The following is a 21597-nucleotide window of genomic DNA, read 5'->3' on the forward strand; positions in this document are numbered from 1 at the left end:
CAAACAAATTGAACATATGGAGAAACAAATCTCTAGCACTTCAATTTAATTGTTACAGAAAATACTATATTAGCTGCTGATCCTTTGAGAAATTCAGAACAAGAGAAAATATTGCTTCTCCATAAAAGCCCTGGCAACATCCTATTGGGTTTGGAGATGCAGTACAAACAGCCATCAAACAAGCACTAATTTATCGGATCATTAGGTAAAAAGCTACAGCTATTTGAAGAAAGTGGTACTTTTCCATTTCAATTTGAAGTAAGACATGCTATAATAAATTAAAAGGAGAAAATCAGATAATTGATATCTAGTTTTGAAAGTTTCTGTATTGTAGAATACCACTATTCAGATAATATATGAAGTCAATATCTTGCTTGATAAATCAACTAGTGTGGTATGACACTATTGGATAATATGAATATATTTCCTTACCACTAAGGCAAAGGGGCTGAAATGTATTGTGTGAGGATATGGATGTCTTTTCATTTACTTTTGCAAACCCTTTTCATTTACTTAAACCATAAATTAAGAATAAGTAATGCAGGAAGTACAAGGTAATATTTCAGAAGTAATGCTGCAAATTCTCACATTTAATCACACCTCTTTATCCAATATCTTGAATTGAAATTTGAAGAGTGTTGGACTCCTTGTAATTTCAGGTGGGAGATTTTCAAGTAGGTTTTGCTGTATAGTATAATTTGCTTGTTAAAGGTGTCCTGCGCTTAGAATAATAATATATGTTCTTATAATCATTTCCCAGAAAAGCTAATTAGACAGAAGCATCACTTAACAAAAGCCTTATTACTGACATTATGATTTTAAAATAGAAATAAGAAAATCAGAGTTTAGAGTGAAGCAATATGACAGAATATTGAGGAGTTAAGGCAGTTGGGATAGTGCTACTGTAGAAATATGAATACCCAAATTTAATCTCTAGAAGTTGCATTAACAAAAAAATCATGACTAAAGGTATGAGCTTGAAATCCTAAAACTGGGCAGGCAGAGACAGGCAATTGTTTGGAGTTTTCTAGCTAGCCAGACTAGACTACTTGGGGTGCATTAGGCCTTTGACAGTCCTTGTTTCAAAATTTACTTGGAATGCACATGAGCAATGATACTTGACATTTACCTGTGCTCTATACACACACACACACACACACACACACACACACACACACACACACACACACACAATCTGACAAAGCTGTCTTCAGTGAAATACCAATAAAAAACACTTGAGTAGTCTATATTTTCTCTTTGAGTTATTATGAGAGAATTAATAAATATTTGTGGAAGGATTTATCTCAGATTATCCAAATATGAATACAGGTCTCGGCCTTCTTTGATTAAGTTTGTAAGACTATTTTAGTGGTAATTGAGGTGAAAATGTTAATTTGCCAAATTCATTAGCCTATTTACTGAAACTCCTCTATGAGCAGCTTCATGTTTTATCAATTACAGAGAAAGTATAGTTTTCCTATTTTAAGAACCCATCTAAAATAACATTCAACTGTCCACAGAATTCTGAATGATATTTGTGTTTAAGGTAATACATTTTATGATTGGTGTAGACTCAGAAATTTCTCCTCAAGAAATATTCTTAATAAAGTCCCTCATCAAATTATTGGATGAAGCCAATATGTTCAATTTTCACTCGGAACAATTTATGTTTTGAATAATTTGAAAACATTCTACATAAATTAGAAGACTCAGTATTAATGGAGTAGACTTTATTGATTCTGAAGCATGTTTTATTAAATTAACACTACACATATAATGAACAAGTGTAATATTCTAGGCTCTCTACTCAATGAATCATTTGTTGATTTTCATGACCCTTTAAATATATGTTAGTGTATATACTCTTATATATATGAATAAGTAGGAAAATAGACACTCCTAACAAAGAATGGATTGCCCATGTAGTTAGGGAAAAATAGAAGTCTAAATGTGAAGAATCACTGGTGCACTTTATAGTACATTGCCTTCTAACTTTGATGTCAATGTAACAACTGGGAGAAACTATTGATTATACAGTGCCACTATACAGATTTGATGCTTAATTGTGGTTTCCACCTCCCTACTCCTTTCAGTTCCTCCCTACTTCCCTTTCCATTTGATCTATACCCATTGTTTCTTCCTTAGAAAACAAACAGGTATTTAAAGAATAGCAATAAAATATTATAAACTCAAACAAATCAGAATAGGACAAAACAACTATACAAGAAAAGAGTCAAAAGGAAAAATCACAAGAAATGCATATAAACACATAGGACATATTCACACACAGGAATTCCATAGGAAAAAAACAGAAGCAATAAATTTACCTGTAAAGTAGGAAAAGCAGTAAATGAAACAAAAACCCTGTGACTTAATTTCATTAGACAGAGAACCTCCAAAGATATCATAGAGTTCACTTTGTGTTGGTTGTCAACTGCTGGGCATGGAGCCTCCCACAATGTCATTTGTTTGTTTCCCCACCTAGACTCCCTTGGAGAAGAATTTTTCATTTAAAATGGCTATGAGATAGAAATATCTTCTACTGCATGGGTGAGACATTTGCTTCCCCTTTGTACTCTAGGACTCTTTCAGGTCTGTCCCCATGCTGACTCTGTGCATGCTGCTTCAATCTCTTTGAGTTCATATGTAGAACAATCTGTAGAGTTTACAAGGCCTTGATTTCTTGGTGTTCTCCCAGTTCTCTGGCTCTTACACCCTTTCAGCTTCTTCTTTAACAGACTTCTCTGAGCCCTGAGATGATAATTTATATCCCCTTGAGGGCTACTGGGGGGAGTCTTCTCTGATGATAGTTGAGCAAGCTGATAGCTGTTCTATCTGTGTGTATAGAACATTTCATTATGACATTCCTTTTAGCAGAGCTGATGGGGAATGTACTACTGTGTATATTTATCTTATTGATTGTTAAATAAAATACTATTTGGCCAATGAGACACCAAGTTAGATAGAACTAGGAGTCAAAGAGGATTCTGGGAAATGTAGTAGAGAAGTGCTGATCCAGGCAGGAAGTGACATAGCAAGGAGACTCATATTTGAGCGAAGGAGAAACAGGAAGGGCCCTCTTTTCCCCTCCGCTCCTGCTCCAGCGGCAATATGTGATCCACCGAACAGGAGGTACACCAATAAGGTGTCCGATAAGATAAGTCTTATAAAATATATAGATTTATGACAATTAAGACTGAGCTAACAGATGAGGATTAACAATCCTAGTCATTGGCCAAGCAGCATTGTACCTAATACAAGTTTCTGTGTATTCATTTGGGCCTAACTTGGGCGGGAGGCTGGCTTAAAGCTCACACGTGGCAGTGGGGCTCAGGAGGCTTTTGGCAGGAAGATTTATCGTAAATACACAGAGCAGTAGCAGTTGACTTTCCCCTAGGACCATGGTCTCTTTAGTCTCAGATTATTTGTCATCAAACAGTGTTGGGTATGGGCTCTATCTCAGTGAGTGGACCTTGATAATTAGATATTGGTTGGTTACTCTCCCAAGTTAATGCCATTATAGCACCAGTACAGCTTGCTGGCAAGTCACCATCATAGGTCAAGCATTCATGAACAAGTGTCCTGTAATAAGGTGAAATGATTTTGGGGTATCCATAATGATCTATTTACATTATTATAAATGTATACATAGTTTGACCAGCACTATATGTTGAAAATTCTAGGTATTTCTAGATTCTTTATCAAAAAGTATGTGTCCATTCAACTCATCTACAATCTGCCAGAGCACATGAATGAAATTGACCCACAGACCCAAAGCTGCAAGATCTCCACAACATAGCACAACAACATATCTGCAGAAGGATCCTTTTGAGGGCTCAACATTCATAGTGTAGTAGAAAGAAAAGGCCTGGAACCACACCAATGATTCTTTGCAAACAAAACTGGCCAGTAAAGACATACAGACAAAGGAGTCCTATTGCTCTATTTAATACTTCAAGAACTATACTGAATAATTATGGAGAGAATGAACAACGTTCTTATTCCTGATTTTAGTGGAAATATTTGAATTTTTAACATTTAAATGATTTCTTATGTTCCCTTATTCTGAATGAGGGAACATAGAAGCTATGTTACAAATCTCTTCGAGTTACATTGGCTATCTAACTCTCTTTGAAATCTTATTTGTAATCTTTGATTTTTCCCCTTTTAATTATGAAATGGTTATGCTTCATTACTTTGAATGTTCTAATAAGAGTGAATTTTAAATAACAGCCGTCTTGAAATTCCATTTGTTAGAACTTTATAAATTTATGAATGATTAATTCAAAAAATTCAGTCTGATTGATGAGTCATTAAATTATATGATATAGTTATAAAATTATAGTTTGTGGATTGGAGCATTTTACTGTGGGTATTTTAGTGTCCTTTCTTGGAGATTCCAGTGACCTTTATATCTCTTTGCCAAGTGGCTGCACATTTTTTCTTTCATCTTGTCTCATAGCTCATATTTTATTCTCTTTTAAAGTGAATTACTTACATAACTCACTCTTCTTAGATTAAATAATAGTAATTTCCTTCAAGACAGGAATAATTTGATGAGCAATTCAATTTTATTTTTGCAAGATTAAAAAATGCCAGGTGTCTTAGAAATCTGTCTATTCTCATTTATGTTATCACATTTTAAGTCTGATTCAATCAAAGCTCTTTTATGCTACTAAATAACAAATTTCCAAAGCTTATTCATTGTTCAGAAAATATAAATATTAATCATTGCTGTCCAGTTTTTCCCAGACACATATACATTTATTATCCTCAATTTCTCTACCAATGGATATTCTCTATATCAATGTATTCTAATATATATATATATATATATATATATATATATATATGCTTCAAATGGAAATTCACAAAGCAGTGTGTTCATTTAATGTTTTTCACAATAAAGTAAGCATAATATGTTTAAAAGTATTTTAATGAAGGAAACATGGAGTCTACAAATATACAGTTTGAAGTAAAAAATAACCTAATGAATTTGAGGCTAAATACAGTATGTAATAATTGAATTAACTGGTGTTTGGTGACTAGCTTCCTGAATTCTTTGTATATTTTATAAATGAGCCCTCTGTGAGATGTGGGATTGGTGAATATCTTTTCCCATTCTGTGGGCTGTCTTTTTGTCTTGTTGACTGTGTCCTTTGCCTTACAGAACCTTCTCAGTTTCAGGAGTTCCCATGTATTACTTGTCCATCTCAGTGTCTGTGCTTCTGGTGTTATGTTCAGGAAGAGGTCTCCTGTACCAATTCATTCGAGAGTACCACCTGCTTTCTCTTCTAAGAGGTTCATTGTGGCTGGAATTATATTGAGGTCTTTGATCCATTGGGACTTAATTTTGTGCATGGCAATAGATATGGATCTAAATGCAGTCTTCTACAAGCCAGTATTCAGTTATGCCAGCACCATTTGTTGAAGATTCTTTCTTTTTTCTATTGTATAACTTTAGCTTCTTTATCAAAAATCAAGTTTTCATAGGTGTGTGGGTCCATATCAGGGTTTTCAGTTCCATTCCATTTGTCAAGCTGTCTATTTTTGTGCCAATACCAAGCTATTGCCAGGACTATAGCTCTGTAATAGAGCTTGAAGTCAGGGATGGTGATGCCCCCAGAAGTTCCTTTATTGTACAGGGTTGTTTTGGCTATCCTAGGTCTTTTGTTTTTCCTTATAAAGTTCCTCAGTTGATTTTAATTAGAGTCTGTTAGGCTGATGTCTCAGGATTCTTACTGGCTAGCTCTCTCTTAATTATTAGCCCATAACTACTAATCTATGTATTTCTACATGAACTTATCTTACCAGAGAAGGCTCCAGCTTGTTATTCTTTCAGTGATTACATGACATGTCTCTCTGGTAGTTTCTCTCTGCCTTCCTATCCCCAGCATTCTCCTTGTCTGGTAGCCCCATCTATACTTCCTGCCTGGCTACTGGACAATCTTTGTTTTATTCATCAACCAATAAGAGAATATATATACAGAAGGACATTCCCCCATTAGAACACATTAAAATGCATATTAAAAATGAAAATGATGTCATAGTAAGGCTCTACAGAGTCACATATGGTTTTATGTTTTGTTTTTGTTTTTTTTTCTACATGCAGACAGTCCTGTTAATCTGAGTCATGCTTTAAGGCTATTGTGTTAAGCACTTTTACTGGCTGACCAACCTCAAAGTAGACTTTTTACATTTTTGTATGGATTTTAATAGTTATTTTTGTTCTGTAAGGATTTGGAAATAGGATATAGCAGGAAATAAAACCCAATCTAATAATGTCATTCAGGATTTCAATTCATAAATAGTGTAGAAATATTTTATGTACTTTATGAGCTTTGCATGTAACATGGTAATTTTAAAAATGTAGTTCCGACTTTTAGGCTTTATCAGTGCTAGAGACTAACCCATATTACAGGTATCACGTGTAGTGGCCTAGGAAACAGACATTCAGATACGGATGGTGTCAAGTAATAATTCAGTTTGCTAAGAAATATTAAGACTCCAGAGAGTGGTAGTGAACACCTTTAATCCTCACACTAGGGAGGAGAGGCAGGTACATCTGTGTGAATTCAAGTCCAGCCTTGTCTACAGAGCTAGATATAAGACAGTGAAGGCCACACAAACTCTGTCTCAAAACAAAACAAAAATATTAAAGCAATTGAAGATTCCCAGACTTGGAAAGATATCTCAGCAGGTAAAGTTGCTTTCCAACACATGTGATGATCTAAAGCCAATCTCAGGACAAACCTGATAAAAGAAAAAAAAAAACAATTCATTTCTACTGATTTTGATCTCCATATGTGTGTGGGATTTACACACACACACATACACACACACACACACACACACACACACACACACACACACACACCATAAATAATAAGTGTAGAAACAGATTTTGTTACACAAGTTCCTCCATCCAGAGTTCACACATAATTCAAATATGCTTTGTACAAGTGTTTTGATCTTCAGCAAAGATTCAGGGCAGTTTTTCAAAGCAATCTAATAACTTTATAATCTTTGTGTAAACATCATTATCTTTTTTACTAGTAGAAAGACCTTTCCCCTTCATGGTGTGTGAAAAGAAAACAAATATTCAAGCTTCTTACCTAAGGAAATAATTGTTACCTGCGAGGTATCAAGTCATTTGTGAGCTTCTTCTTGAGCTTGAAAACAAAACAGACTTATTTTCCAATTCATAGGAATATTCTAAAACTGATCTTTTAAAATCAAAATCAAGTATCTACTAAAACAGAACTAGTATAATAACATTTATTTGATTTTAAGTTATTTTTCTTGTTATTTTCTGGTTTAAAAGAAAAATTTCAACCATGATTTTGATTGACATCAAAGGGAGTGCTTTTGAGATTAAAAACAATTGTGTTTCTGTGAGATGTGAGATACCTATTTCAGTTATAAACTATTATCACTTCTATATTCTTTAATGTCTAATTAAATTAATTCTAAATTAATCCTAAATTAAAACTAATTTTTGATCAGCTCCAATCTAAAAGCAGCTATCAATTGTCTATTACCAATCAGGCACTAGTTTAAACCAATAATTAATTTATGGTAATGAAGTTTAGGCAAATAATGTGCCATGGTCACTGCAAAGAACACTGGTTAGTGCATGCCCAGCTGTGGGAGTAGGGATCAAAATTATTTTAAAAAGGCAAATTAAGAGAGAACCATGGGATTCAAGTAATGCACATCAGAGTTGTTGGTGTAGCTAAATATCATAATGTGTCATGAAAGTAGAATTCCCTAACTTAAGGTATTTGGAAGATGGCAATTCTTTCCTAGTTGGTGTAATGTTTTAAACAAAAGAATATTAAGACTTAATATAAAATTTTACATTATTGCAGTAGCCCTACAAAGTCATGAAAATTAAACAATGCACAATGGCACCATTCCTGGGTCAAGGAAAAAATAAGACATTAAATACTTCCTAGAATTCAATGAGAATGTAGACACAACATATCCAAACTTATGGGACACTTTGAAAGCAGAGCTAAGAGGAATATTCATAGCACTAAGTGCCCACATGAAGAAACTGGAGAATAGTCACACTAGAGATCTAGCAGAACAACTGAAAGCTTTAGAACAAAAGGAAGGAAACTCACCCTGGAGGAGTAGATGACAGGAAATAATCAAATCGAGGGCTGAAATCAATAAAGTAGAAACTAGGAAAACAATACGAAGAATCAATGTAACAAAGAGTTGGTTCTTCCATAAAATCAACAAGATAGACAAACCTTTTTCCAAACTAACCAAAAGGCAGAGAGAGAGAGCATGTTAATTAACACAATCAGAAATGAAAAGGGGAACATAACAATGGACACTGAGTAAATCCAGAGAATCACTAGATCATACTTTAAAAACCTGTACTCCACAAAATTGAAAATCTGAAGGAAACGGACAATTTTCTGGATAGATATCACTTACCAAAACTAAATCAAGAACAGATAAGCCATTTAAACAGACCTATAACCCCTAATGAAATAGAAACAGTCATCAAACTCTCCCAACCCCCTCCCCAAAAATGCCAGGGACAGATGGTTTCAGTGCAGAATTCTATCAGAAATTCAAAGAAGAGCTAATACCAGTACTTCTCAAATTGTTCTATACAAAAGAAGGAGAAGAATAATTGCCAAATACCTTCTTATGAGGCTACAATTGGCTTGTTCACAAGCCACACAAAGACACCATTAAGAGAGAGAGCTACAGACCAGTTTCCCTCATGAACATTGATGCAAAAATACTCAACAAAATACTGGCAAATCAAATTCAAGAACGCATAAAAAAAAGTCATCCACCATGACCAAGTAGGTTTTATCCCAGGGATGCAGGAATGGTTCAACATATGAAAATCCATCAATGTAATCCACCATATAAACAGACTGAGAAAAAAAAGCACATGATCACTTCACTAGATGCTCTAAATAGCCTTTGACAAAATCTAATACCCCTTCATGATAAAGGTCTTAGAAGATCAGGAATAACAGGAACATACCGAAATATAATAAAAGCAATATACAGCAAACCAACAGCCAACATCAAACTGAATAGAGAGAAACTCAACTTGATTACTCTAAAATCAGAATGTGGCAAGGCTGTCCACTCTCTCCTTATCTCTTCACCATTAGAGATTTGAACTTGTACTTTTCATGTGGGACAAGCTTTAATTGCTATTGTCTTGTTCTGACCATATAATTTTGTCAACAGTTTTTTATAATGAATTAAATTCTACAAATATGTTACATAAAATGAGACTTTGCAAGGCCATTAGTTCTTTCAGAATATAAAAATCCTCATAGAAAATTCTGATAGAGCTATTTTGTCCACATAACCACAGGAGAACAGATAAGTAATCATCATTGATGACTTGGCCAAGAAATCTATTCTTTTCTTGATCTTGCATTTTCACTTTACTTTCTCTAGACCACAAAAAATAAATCAAACTTTGTGATGAGTAATTTTGCTAGCCTGGGTAAATTAAGGCACATACCATCACTGAACACATCCAGGTATGGAAAGAATTGAAGTGGTGAGAAACAGTTTCAACCTAATTGATGTCAGAGATGACTGAAGAACTATGAGTCCCAGAGGTTCTCTGTGGCCATAATAGGAATAGTTTGTTCAATAATGGACAAAATTAAATAAATGAAAATAAAATAAAGAAAAGTAAAAGTAAGAATAACAATAGATATGCCAAAGTGAATGGTGGAAGGACTGAGAGGCCACAAGGACTCAACCCTACACAAAGAGCTATAGGAAACTAAGGAATGGTTCAAGTGGGAGAATCATTATTTTTTAGGGAAGAGCAGAATAATTAGTCATCTGATAACAAAGGAATAGCTCTGAAAATATACATGCAAGTAACATTATAGAGACAGAGGTTAAATGTAGATTCACACAGTCTTATTTGTATCAAAGACATGTATTCATACATCGTATGCATGTATGCATGTAACAACAGTCAATGCAAAAAGACTCCATAGATTTGAAAGAGAGCAAAGAGTGGAATATGGAAGGGTTTGCAGGGAAGAAAATGAAGGGAAGGGTTATGTAATTGTATTGTAATCTCAAAAATAAAAGAAAAAATACTATTATTTGTTGGTAACACATTTTTAAATTTTGTGTTCTTTTCTCTGCATTCTCCAATTAATTATAATATATAAGAATGGTTAGTAGATACTTTCATTACTCACCTGAAAAATCACTGGTAAATTAGTTGTTATGATAAATATCCTCTTTATTCTCAACATACTTGAGAAGTATTATTTTTAGTGAATTGAAATTAGAATGCTGCTTAGTCTCCCAAATTCAGTAATAAATGTGATCTGAATTTTAGTTACTTGAAGAGATAACATATTCTGTCTTTTAGGATTCATCTTCTTGAACATCTTTTATTCAGTTCAACTGAAGGACAGAATGGAATAAAAGAGATAATGAGGTAGCTATGCATAACTGCAAACCTTCTGAATAATAAAAATACATGTGCTCCCTTAGGTTATGTTTTAACAAAAAAGACATGTATCTATATAGTCAAAGAAGACATAAGAGATCTCTAAACATCAAAACAAAGAAATTCCTAGTGCATTACTAGTACAGCAAAAAAAAGTAATTTGCTAGAGCATTGGTATTAAATAACTACACTACAATAGTAACGGAAAATCTGGGTTCTAATGTAATAGATTTGAAATAATGACAACAAAAAATTAAGAATAAATTGACAAGATATTTTAGAACTTTTAGCAGCAACCTGTATCCTAACATAAAATAGAACTTTGTCAAATTATTAAGATTAAAACTCACAACAAAGGGGCCACAGATGAATGCCACAAATTCCTTGTGAAATATCACAAATCAACAGGGTTTACTTAACATTTAACCAGATTATGCACTCTAAATGTAGACAAACATTATAACAACACGATTTGCAGATCATTCAACAGTATAAGAATTATTTAACTGAGGAGGTAACAAATAAAAATAAATTAGTTTTTTGTTTGGTTGGTTGGTTTGGTTTTTGTTTTTCGAGACAGTGTTTCTCTGTGGCTTTGGAGGCTGTCCTGGAACTAGCTCTTGTAGACCAGGCAGGTCTCAAACTCACAGAGATCCGCCTGCCTCTGCCTCCTGAGTGCTGGGATTAAAGGCGTGTGCCACCATTGCCCGGCAAATAAATCAAGTTTTATTGTTATTAGTTAACAAGCTTTTCTTAAGCAACCCTGGATGGCCTTGAAATTACTCTGTAGTTTATGCTGGCTTTGAATTTGAAGCATTGCAATTCCTTCAACTTCTTATGTGTTGGACTACATTTTTATGCTAATTAACACAGGTAAAATATGATATTTTTAAGAGCAGCAGTCATTTATACTAGAAATGCCACATATCCAGATTTTTACAATGTAGGTAATTAAACTGGATTATACATTCTTCTATAAAGTATCTTCAGTACTATTTCCTCCAAACTTTACAGGAAATTGGTATACTTGTAGTATAATAAATTATAAAGATTATGGATAGTGAATTACTAATGTTTCTATGACAAAATATAACAAAAGAATGCATTTTAAAACACTTCTCATAGTGAATAGATTCTCAAAGTTATTTAGAGGAGCAATTTGAGTCACAGCAAGGTCAAAAGCATCCCTAGCAAAATTAAAGGAAAGGCAAGACTCCAGTGTCATTTTTCCTGCTAATGCTCTTTCTTCTCATGATTCTTATAGTGACTCTAAATGTGAATAATTTATAAATGTATATGAAGGTGAAATATTCATAAAGAACAATTGTGTACCCCAAACTTACATTAGGAAGTGGCTGAGTTGATTGCATTACTGTCCTGAAACAATTAAAGTGGTGGTCTATGAAACTGCTTTTCATTTGAGAATATCTAGAATGGGAGGAAAATTGAAATAGATATGAATTCTGAAGTAACTCCATTTTATGTAAATTTATGTATGAAACAAAAAACAGCATAGCAATGAAATCTTCTGGGCTTTAATTTGATTTGAGGTCTGATACATATTTTGACCATTTTTCCTTCGTGCAAAAAGGAAAATACTCCAGATAGAACAAGTCATTGACTGCCTAATGTACATCAATCAAACTTGCTAACTTAGGATACTGCCCCAGGGTATTTGCTCTTTGGTAGTCGTCAGAAATATAAATGGACAACGTGCTGTGGAGTGTTGTGCAATGGAGCGGAGAAGCATGATATTTGGCATGCAGTATCTCTTCACTTCAAACAACTAATTAATGGGCTGCTATACATCCTGTTTCTCAGGGGTCAGAGGTATTGTTACGAGTTTTCAATGTTGCCTGTTTAAATTAAAAGAGATGACAGACAGATCCATCTAGTGTGTTAAGCATGAAGGGAGGGAAAGTCCTTATCTGTCCAGAAAGATTCTGCCTGTGACTCTGAGCAAAGGAGCCCAGAGGACATGGTTCCCTTAACAAATCTCATTTATTAAACTTTAACCTCTTAAACAAGAAAAATTAAAGGTAATTTATTCTAAGAAAATAATTAATTTGATATATTATGTCTGAGAAGCCACTTTCCCGAATCAATTTCCTGATTAAACCACTTGTAGTTTAATCAACAGAATAAGTTAAAAAGAAATCACAGTTCTCATAACACTGTCTCCTGTTGCAATTTTTTCTCTTGGCAAAGAAAAATGAATTATTATCATATTTGATACCAAATATTTGTAATTTAGAAGATAAAGGTTTTTATTATTGTATAACAGATAACATATAAAATTAAAGCAAATCAAAACTGAATTCATAATTGATATTATATTAGCTAGGAATGCATTATTATATTTTCATATGATTCAAATTTTGATTGGCTATATATTAATCATTTTATCGGCTGGGTTAGTTATGAAAATAGAAAAATTTGCCCTTCCTCAATTTATAACACTCTTCTTTTCAATGAGAAGACAACTGAGAGCAAACTATATAACCAAAATCAACAATTAAAATCAATGTTAAAATCTGGGTCCTAAGTGGTAGACATTTGTCTACTTAGGAATTAATATAAACTTGATCATCCTATGAAGTTAAAGAATGGCCAAATAAACAAAAAATATCTTAGGCAATTACTGATTCTAAGTCATATGAATGAAAAAAATGGTTCCGATTTTACAGTAACTTAAATAACTTTTCTTAAATGGAACTCAGTCTTTGTAGGATCAAATAAACACAAGGAGAAAAGTTAATGGACAATCTACTGAGGTGTGGAGGATGAATTACAAGTGGAAGAAGAGTAGAATAGGTGAAGAATAATAGTATGTGTGGAAAACAATGAGGAGTCTCAGGAAAATATGAAAGTGAGTGAATTATAATGACAAATCTTCTAATAAGTGGAGATTATATAAGCCATCTTTGATTTTCCCTCTGTAACACAAGGGTACCACCAGAATGTAAATGAAAGATTGAAAGCATGCTAGAATTTTATTCATTACACCACCGTGGTAAGTTTATAACAAATTAGAGGGTCAGTGTGTTAAAAGTGGAGAGAGTAGAGGGGGTGATGACGACTCAGGGAAGAAACAGGAAGATGATACTGTATTACTGTGTAGCTTCATATCTGATTGTACATCCTACTGGACTTTTCAGTTATACTTATTGGTCCCACTAAATATAACAGCTTGAGTAGCTTAATTAAACTGTTTCTTATGTAATTACCAGGACAACTCAACAAAATATGGCATATATCTAAGTCTATGTTCTAATGTAATATCTTGAATAGAGAAGAACAAATTTCACCTGAGGATTGAGAATGGTTAAATAACTCAGTATGCATTACAATGTAGAGCAGTAAGTATAGACATGTTTAATGGAGGAGAGCCAAATTCTAGTGCATGAGTTTCTGCTTTTGTTCTTCTCTATTCAAGATATTACATTAGAACATAGACTTAGATATATATATATACATACATACATATATATATATATATATGCTATGTATCTGTATTGTGTGTGTGTGTGTGTGTGTGTGTGTGTGTGTTTCTACAATTTTCTTTTATCTGACATATTCAGGTTCTTGACCTTCAATGTTTGTTTATAAATAGAAAATCTTTGTTTCTATAAAGTTCAATCATTCTTTCTCTTAATTTCTGGTTGCCTCTTTTCATCCATAACTTCTTTCCTTGAATTCTTTGATTATTTTATTGTCCTTTCGTCAGACACTAAAATACACGTTTAGAGAAAAATATAATGATAAGTGATTTTAAAAGTGAAAAATAAGTGAAAATCTCTACTTTATTTAAAATTAATTTATTCTATTAATATTGAACATTTAATATTTGTTTAATACTATATATAGTTAACTTTTTCATTGTAGTTCTTTGGATTTCATCACCCTGAAAGATGAGTGTAAGTAGTAGCAATTTGGACACATCAAACTTTCATCAAGCCCTATATTTCCCCTTCACTCACACATTTTAGTAATCCCTTTCACACACACCATTGTTAACAATACAGACTTGCTCTCTTACTACAGTTTTAGGGGTAAAATTTTAAGGGATGTCTTTTCAATGGCACCTTAGAGTATGTGACTTCTGGAGCTTTAGTACTTTCATTCAGCGTAATCACTTTGAGATTCAAGTCAGTTTCAGGAGACAATGGCTCTTTTATTCCTGGGTTATTACTGCTTGTATTCTTAGGCTGGTTATCCCCAGCATCAGTCTATCCAGCATACAAGTGATATATAGTCAGTCATTATGAGCCGAGTTGTAAGTTTCTGTGTCCTGTCTTTCATGTAATCATAGTTTTTGTGCCATCTCCTTCAATGAAACTGATGAATTTCTCGGATAGCTATATGAGTAACGACACAGCCAAACTTGGTTTTCCTTCCCAGACTCACTGTTCCAGTTTACAATCTGCCTCATTTCAAAGTGGCATTCATTTGTCTTTTGTGTTATGACTATGGCCTCTTATTTAATCCTGGCTCAAAACTGTCATTTCTTTTCTTTTTTTTTTTTTTTTTTTTTTACCAAATGCTACACAGATCAGGGTTTTAAGTAGAATAAATAATTCATTTATAGTTAAAATTCTATAAGATGTCCTATTAAAATTTGTGTTTTAAGTACTATTAATTGTTCTATTGTCTATGGCAGAAAATATCTTTACCTTTAAAAATAACTAATTGGCTACATTTGCATGACTCTACTTTTAGACATAGATTCTGTCCCACTGGCCGATTTATTCTTTTACCAGCACCATGCTTTCCTGATGTTTGTAAGTCCAGAACACAGTAATGTCTGTACTTTTCTGAACTAACTTGGTCTGTATCAGTACTGTTTATATATTTTACTGTTCATGTCTTTGTACAGATTTTGCTAACAAACTTTTAGTCATATGAAAGGATTTTAACCCCATATAAGAGATAATGCATTATGGCACAGTCTGTTATTTTACTGGTTTTTTATTTTATTGCATTGAACTACAAAAATAAGACACTTAACTCACTTTTATTCCATATTAATCATTATATATTTCTCAACTTTAATAATTTATACTTTAAATTGCTGCAAGCATGAGTACACGTAATTGCTTTTTAAAAGCACTAAGTTCGATAAACATTTGAGTAGTTATCAATTTTCAAAATTAAAATTATTTTCGTAGCTTTTATTGTAAAATTATAATTGTAATAAAAAGATCTTAAAACATACTTATATTCAAATACAATGCATAAATTATGCAAAGCAGATTAACTATATTGTAATGATGACTATATCACAAAAATGTTTACTTTTTTGTCACTAAAATATCAGGATGAGCTTTTGGATACACCCTCAGAGCTCTAAAGACCTTAATAATGAAAAGTGAGGACTTTGTGATGTCCTGAGGTCTACTGAGAGCATGATAAATATGGTTGATAACAATATGCTGTATTTTAAAAGTTGTGAGATAGTATACTTTAAGTGTTCTCAAAACAAAAATGATGAATATGTGTGATATAACATGTTAATTGGTTTAATTTAGCCATGCCATTGTGAACATACTGTATTATGTATCATAATTGTGCATGACTTTATTTATGAACTAAATAAATGAATGGAAAATAAAAGAAAAGAAAAAATAAAAGTGAACAATTTTGTACTTTCTGCTAATGCTCTCTTTTATTTTGTGTGCAGAATTATAATACCTCACAGATTTATGGGAACGGATAGTTGCGAATACTATGTAACATGTAAAGGAGCTCAATGGTATAATGAATCCAATAAGTCTTGTTTACTATTATTTTTCTCAAGTTGTATCTATTTTATGGTTTTGTTATGAATAAAATAACAAAGAAGGGGTTTCAAAATGTTCACCAAGTGTAACAGAAAGTACTCATGCCTTGGATATTTAGTTTTTCATCCCTTGAAATCTTGTTCATATCAGAGATAAAGGAAGTCACTTTAAATTTGCCTTGAATGTAAACCTTTCAATCTCTGACAGTCTTCATTTTGCAGCAAAGATAAATGAAGGGGCAGAAATTGTAATGTAACGTCAATCGTTTTATCACTGTCAACTGAAAACAAAATCATTTACTTAGGATTTGTTGAAAGTGTAATTAATTATATTATTTTAGCTTGCCTACTAATAGCTCATTGCTAAAATGTGTTCCAATATCAGTCTGTGTATCATATAAGGTGGCATACATACGATTTTATGTCAAATAGAATTCAAATGTTTGTTTTCTAAATTTGCCCTTTATTCAATTTAATTAATTTAATGAATATTCTTAATATTCAGTTTTCATTTGAATGAAACAGTAGTTATTAATTTTTAGTTTCTCCACTCATGTGAGGCAATATTATAGAACTGACAAGGCATATGTAAAAGTAGTTAATCACTAGAAGGAATAAATTTTCTCCATAGAATGCTCTCGGCTAAACATTCACTTCACTTTCCAAATTCTGTTTAATTTCATTACGTTCAAAGGGAATCCATTTATTAAAAGTTCACTATAATACGGTTGAGTCAGAGTATTACTGGAAAATAAGAACATGTCCTTACTTAAACTTCCATTGAAGCCTCTTTCTGCTTTTAAGAGAGGAGGGGGGAAATAGGAGTTGAGGGAGGGGAAAATGCAGTTGCTATGCATTGTATAAGAGAAGAATAAATAATAATTATTATTATAATAATAATAATAATGAAAATTTCTACTGCCACTCATACCATATCTTCAGATTATCCTCCCAGGTGATGGTTGGTTACGCTGCAGACACCACCATGCAACTCTACTTGGTAAAGGCTACAGTTCTGCCCCTTCCATTATAAAGCCCCTGACCCCACCCAGAGGAGTTTCAGTCTCCACCCATGACACCCATACCTGGGGTTCTCAGAGAAGGGCATTTTAGAAGCAAGAAGACTAATGGTGTCTTTCTGATCTCTAGTGACATTACTGGTTGAACTGTCAAGATCAAGTCCTCTTTTCTCCTGTGAGGTAGACAGGAAATCTTTGGCATGGAGTCATGGGGTACATCTTGAGCTCAGGAAGGGGATTGGATCTGAAACCCTTCTCAGGACTCTGTCAAAATCTTTCAACATTTTATAAAATTAGTGGAGAGACAAACAATGAGTGAGAGACCTCTGTCCTCACTGGAAGAAGTTACCTGATTCCAATCCAATGCTCTCTGAACAATCTCAGAGTCAGAGTCCAAGGGATTTCTTCCTATTAACTGCACTCCCGTCACCCATGAAGAAAAGAGAAATCTAGGAATACATTGGGTGTGTGCTTGATTGTATACCTGATACAGAACACACATTCACTCCACTGAATAACACACACACACACACACACACACACACACACACACACACACACACACACACAATAAACACATATACTAAACCATTTCATTTCATTCAACACATAAACTATTAGATGAAAGGTTACACATCTCTTAGGAGCCATTTGAAATTCTGACAAGTTAAAAAGTAATAAAGATATTCTTGTATCTCTCTTAAGCTTTGTCGCCTGTGAATGGAAACGTTGGTAATTTTTCTGTTTGGTAGTGGATTGGTTTCCTTTTTCTCAGAACAGAATCTGGTCCATATTAATGGATTTTGTCATGTGTACACAGCAGCGTTTCTTCAAATCCATGTTTTCTTAAGTTTGAGATGATTTATTGGCTGTTATGTTTCTGTATAGAATTGAATTTTAATATTAAAGGTACATAATGAGTTGATCCTCTGCACTATCTGTCATCTTTAATATAAAAATATTTAATTGTTATATATTAAAAATCTGGACTACTTAGTGGCACATTTTGCAAAACATGAATAATTTTACTTAAGTTTCTGAAACAAAATAAAACTAAGCTTGACATATTGTACAACTTTGCTTTCTAAATGAAACAAAGCTATTTTGAACACATGTCTCTGTGTATTTTTAGATTTAGAAATGTTTCTTGAGATGGCCTCAGTCTCTTCTACCCAATATGCTTAGTTCAGAGTGATCTCTTTCTTGGCTTTCTCTTTTCATTTTTAGAATTCATATGCACCTGTTTCAAATCATGTTGCTGTTCTTTCCTGTTATCTCCAACCAGGTCCCATTTGGAGCTTGACATCATACTTGTTCCCTGCATTTCTTATCATTAACCACCTGCACTATATTTTCTGTAGGTATGGAGTTTCATCTGAAATTTCAGAGGGCTACAACATTTTACTACTGTAATCAACTGTCTCTTTTTCTCCCACCCTTTCTTTTGGATCTCCATTTATTCTCTCCTGCCTCCATTATTTTTACTTTCTGCTAACAACTTTGTCAATACAGTTGGGAACTTACTATTTAACTATATATGCCATTTCATAGAAAAAATGTGGGCATTTATCTAAATTTTGTTTTATGAAACATTGACTTTAAGTCTAATATAAATCATAGGAATTCTGTGGTTATTTAAAGAGATACAGAATAACCCCATTAGGGTAATAGATACTTAGGTATATAGCTCATTAATTTTTATCAAATTTGTATATTTAGGTATCCCTAATTATTTAACATATGCAGTTTTCAAATTACTTAAAATTTTATTTTGGTCCCATTGCAGCTATCCCAGGATTATTACTGTAACTAGTTTAGGCAACTACGTTGCTGCTTTCATTCATGGTTAATTGTATTAGCTTTTCCAGAATCTCATCAATGGAGTTGCAGAGGTGTTAATTTGTGTCTGGCTTCCTTCAATCAGAATCTCATTTTTGAGAATTATTCGTATTTGAAGAATCAACAGCTCATTAACCTTTATTATTTATCAGGAATCCAGATGGCAGACATGATGTTTATGTATAGGTGACTACCAAGGCCTGAAGAGGGCTTTGAACTCCATTAAAGCCATAGTCACAAGTAGTTGGGAGCTTCTGACATTGCTTCTAGAAATTCAATCATGCTCTTCTGCAAATGCAGCAAGTGTTCTAACCAGTCCAGCAATCTATCCAGGCCTGTTACCTGTATTTTTTAAAAGGCTGTTATTTTCGGTAAAGATTGTATTTACTGTATGAAGAAAGATATTTTTCAGCAGGGTACATTATATCTATCTATGCATTAAGAAATCTAAAACATTCATCTATTACTTTAATGACTACACAGATGAATACATGGGTGGCAGTCTGATCTGCTTGTAGATCTTAATGCAGGTTCATGAGATCTTATCTAGGCCTGGTAAATTTATTATTTTTCTTTTTTTTTTACTTAATTAGAAACAAGCTTGATATACATGTCAATCCCAGTTCCCTCTCCTTCCCTTCCTCCCCTGCCCCCCCAGCCCACCACTCCTATTCCCTTTCAGCTAACCAGGGATGATGAGGCCTTCAATGAAGTATCTTTAAAGTCTATCACATCATTTGGAGCAGAGCATAGGCTCTCCCTGGGCTGTCTAGGCTGAAAGAATATCCCTCTATGGGGAATGGGCTCCCAAAGTCCATTCACATACTAGGAATAAATACTGATCCACTACAAGAGGCCCCATAGATTGCCCAGAACTAAAAACTGACCTCCGTATTTAGGGGGGTCTGGAATTATGCTGGTCCCCAGCTATCAGTCTGGGGTCTGTGAGTTCCAACTTGTTCATGTCAGCTGTTTCTGTGGGTTTCTCCAGCCTGGTCTTGACTGTTTTGTTCATCACTCCTACCTCTCCAACTGGATGCCAGGAGTTCAGGTCAGGGTCTTGCTGTGGGTGTCTATTTCTGCTTCCATCAGCGACTGGATGAAGGCTCTAGGATGGCATATAAGGTAGTCATCAATCTCATTATCTGAGATGGGCATTTAATGTATCCACTCAATTACTGCTTAGAGTATTTGTTAGGGTGACCCTTCTAGATCTCTGGACATTTCCCTAGTGCCATATTTCTCTTTAAACCTGTAATGGCTCCCTCTATTATAATATTTTGTTTCTTGCTCTTCTATATTCTTCCCCTGACTCAATCTTCCTGCTCTCTCATGTTCTCCTCTCCCCTTTTCTCCTAATTCTCTTGCCCCTCCTCTCATACTCTCTAACAAAATAAAATATCTTGGGGTAACACTAACCAAAATTGAGAAACACCTGTATAGTAACAACTTTGAGTCTTTAAAGAAAGAAATTAAAGAATATGCCAGAAAATCTCTGAAGGATCTCTGAATTGTTACTTAAACCCGTTGTAAATGAATCATGGTCTATATCCTTGTTTAAAAACAAAGATATGTGCAAGAAATTAATAGAATGAATAACTATATATAGGAAGATCATGTGAAATATAAGTTAGCTCAAACTGAAAAATCTATTAGTTTATATTTTGGAAGAAAAGAGAATATTTTCATTGACTGAAACCCCAAATTGCCATCAAGGAATTAATGAAATCACATTCCAAACTGCAAATAATTCATTTAAATGCCTATGTTTGGAAAGGGAAAGGAGGGAAAGATGTAAAGAGAAGACTTCACAGGAAGAGGGAAGAGGATGGATGAGAAGGCAAAGATGGAAGATTAAAAAATAAAATAATGGATAGTAGGAAATTATGAGGTAATATTTTCTGAAATTATGGAGCCTGGAAGTCCCTTCGAAGCTGTAGACCCATCATAGCTAGAGTTTTCATTCCATTTTTAAGGTCAGAATACTTGAAACCCAAGAACAGTCATTGTCCAATTTGAGCCTGAAGTTGAGAAAAAATCAGTGTCCCAGTCAGGACTTTTAAACAGTTGAAATACCTTGTTAGTCAAGGAAGGATCTTCCTCTTGATCTACTCAAACAGTTGGGTAGGAACATTACTAAAGCCATACCTGGAAGGAGGTATTTATTCATTCCTTCTTTTATTTATTCACCATTTATTTATTTATTGTTTATTTGCTAATTTATTGGAGTTGTTCATATTTGTTTCTAAGTTAGGATTTTGCTTAACATATGTGCTGACAGTGGAGTCTTATTTTCACTGTCAATAAACCCTAGCTGTGTGTTGTAAATACAAGTTTCTTATCCTGTAATTCTTGGCAAAGTTATGGACCAAGAAAAGACCCCTGGACATCATCAGAGAACACTCTGATTTAGTTAAAAATCTATGAATTTTTGTATGTTTGTCCTGTCTAAAAACAACTTTATAGCACCATTTGAATAAATATCA

General features: G+C 33.6%; 1 long non-coding RNA gene across 4 annotated transcripts in view; it reads right to left on the reverse strand.

Moving 5' to 3' along the window:
• Positions 1 to 6515: 6515 nt before the first annotated feature.
• The window catches only part of LOC103160804, a 32294-nt gene continuing 17212 nt past the window's right edge, over positions 6516 to 21597 (reverse strand). For 2 of the 4 annotated variants that reach the window (XR_004769858.1, XR_004769859.1), the window contains exons 6-11: positions 20136 to 20219; positions 11818 to 11902; positions 10218 to 10428; positions 8130 to 8189; positions 7116 to 7172; positions 6516 to 6753 (exon numbers count right to left, since the gene is read on the reverse strand). This is a non-coding gene — a long non-coding RNA (uncharacterized LOC103160804). Of the gene's footprint in view, positions 7173 to 8129; positions 8190 to 10217; positions 10429 to 11817; positions 11903 to 20135; positions 20220 to 21597 lie in introns of all 4 variants that reach the window. The other 2 variants (XR_004769861.1, XR_004769860.1) reach the window with 2 other exon arrangements.

Source organism: Cricetulus griseus, chromosome 4 (assembly GCF_003668045.3).
Source record: "Cricetulus griseus strain 17A/GY chromosome 4, alternate assembly CriGri-PICRH-1.0, whole genome shotgun sequence".
NCBI lineage: Eukaryota > Metazoa > Chordata > Mammalia > Rodentia > Cricetidae > Cricetulus > Cricetulus griseus.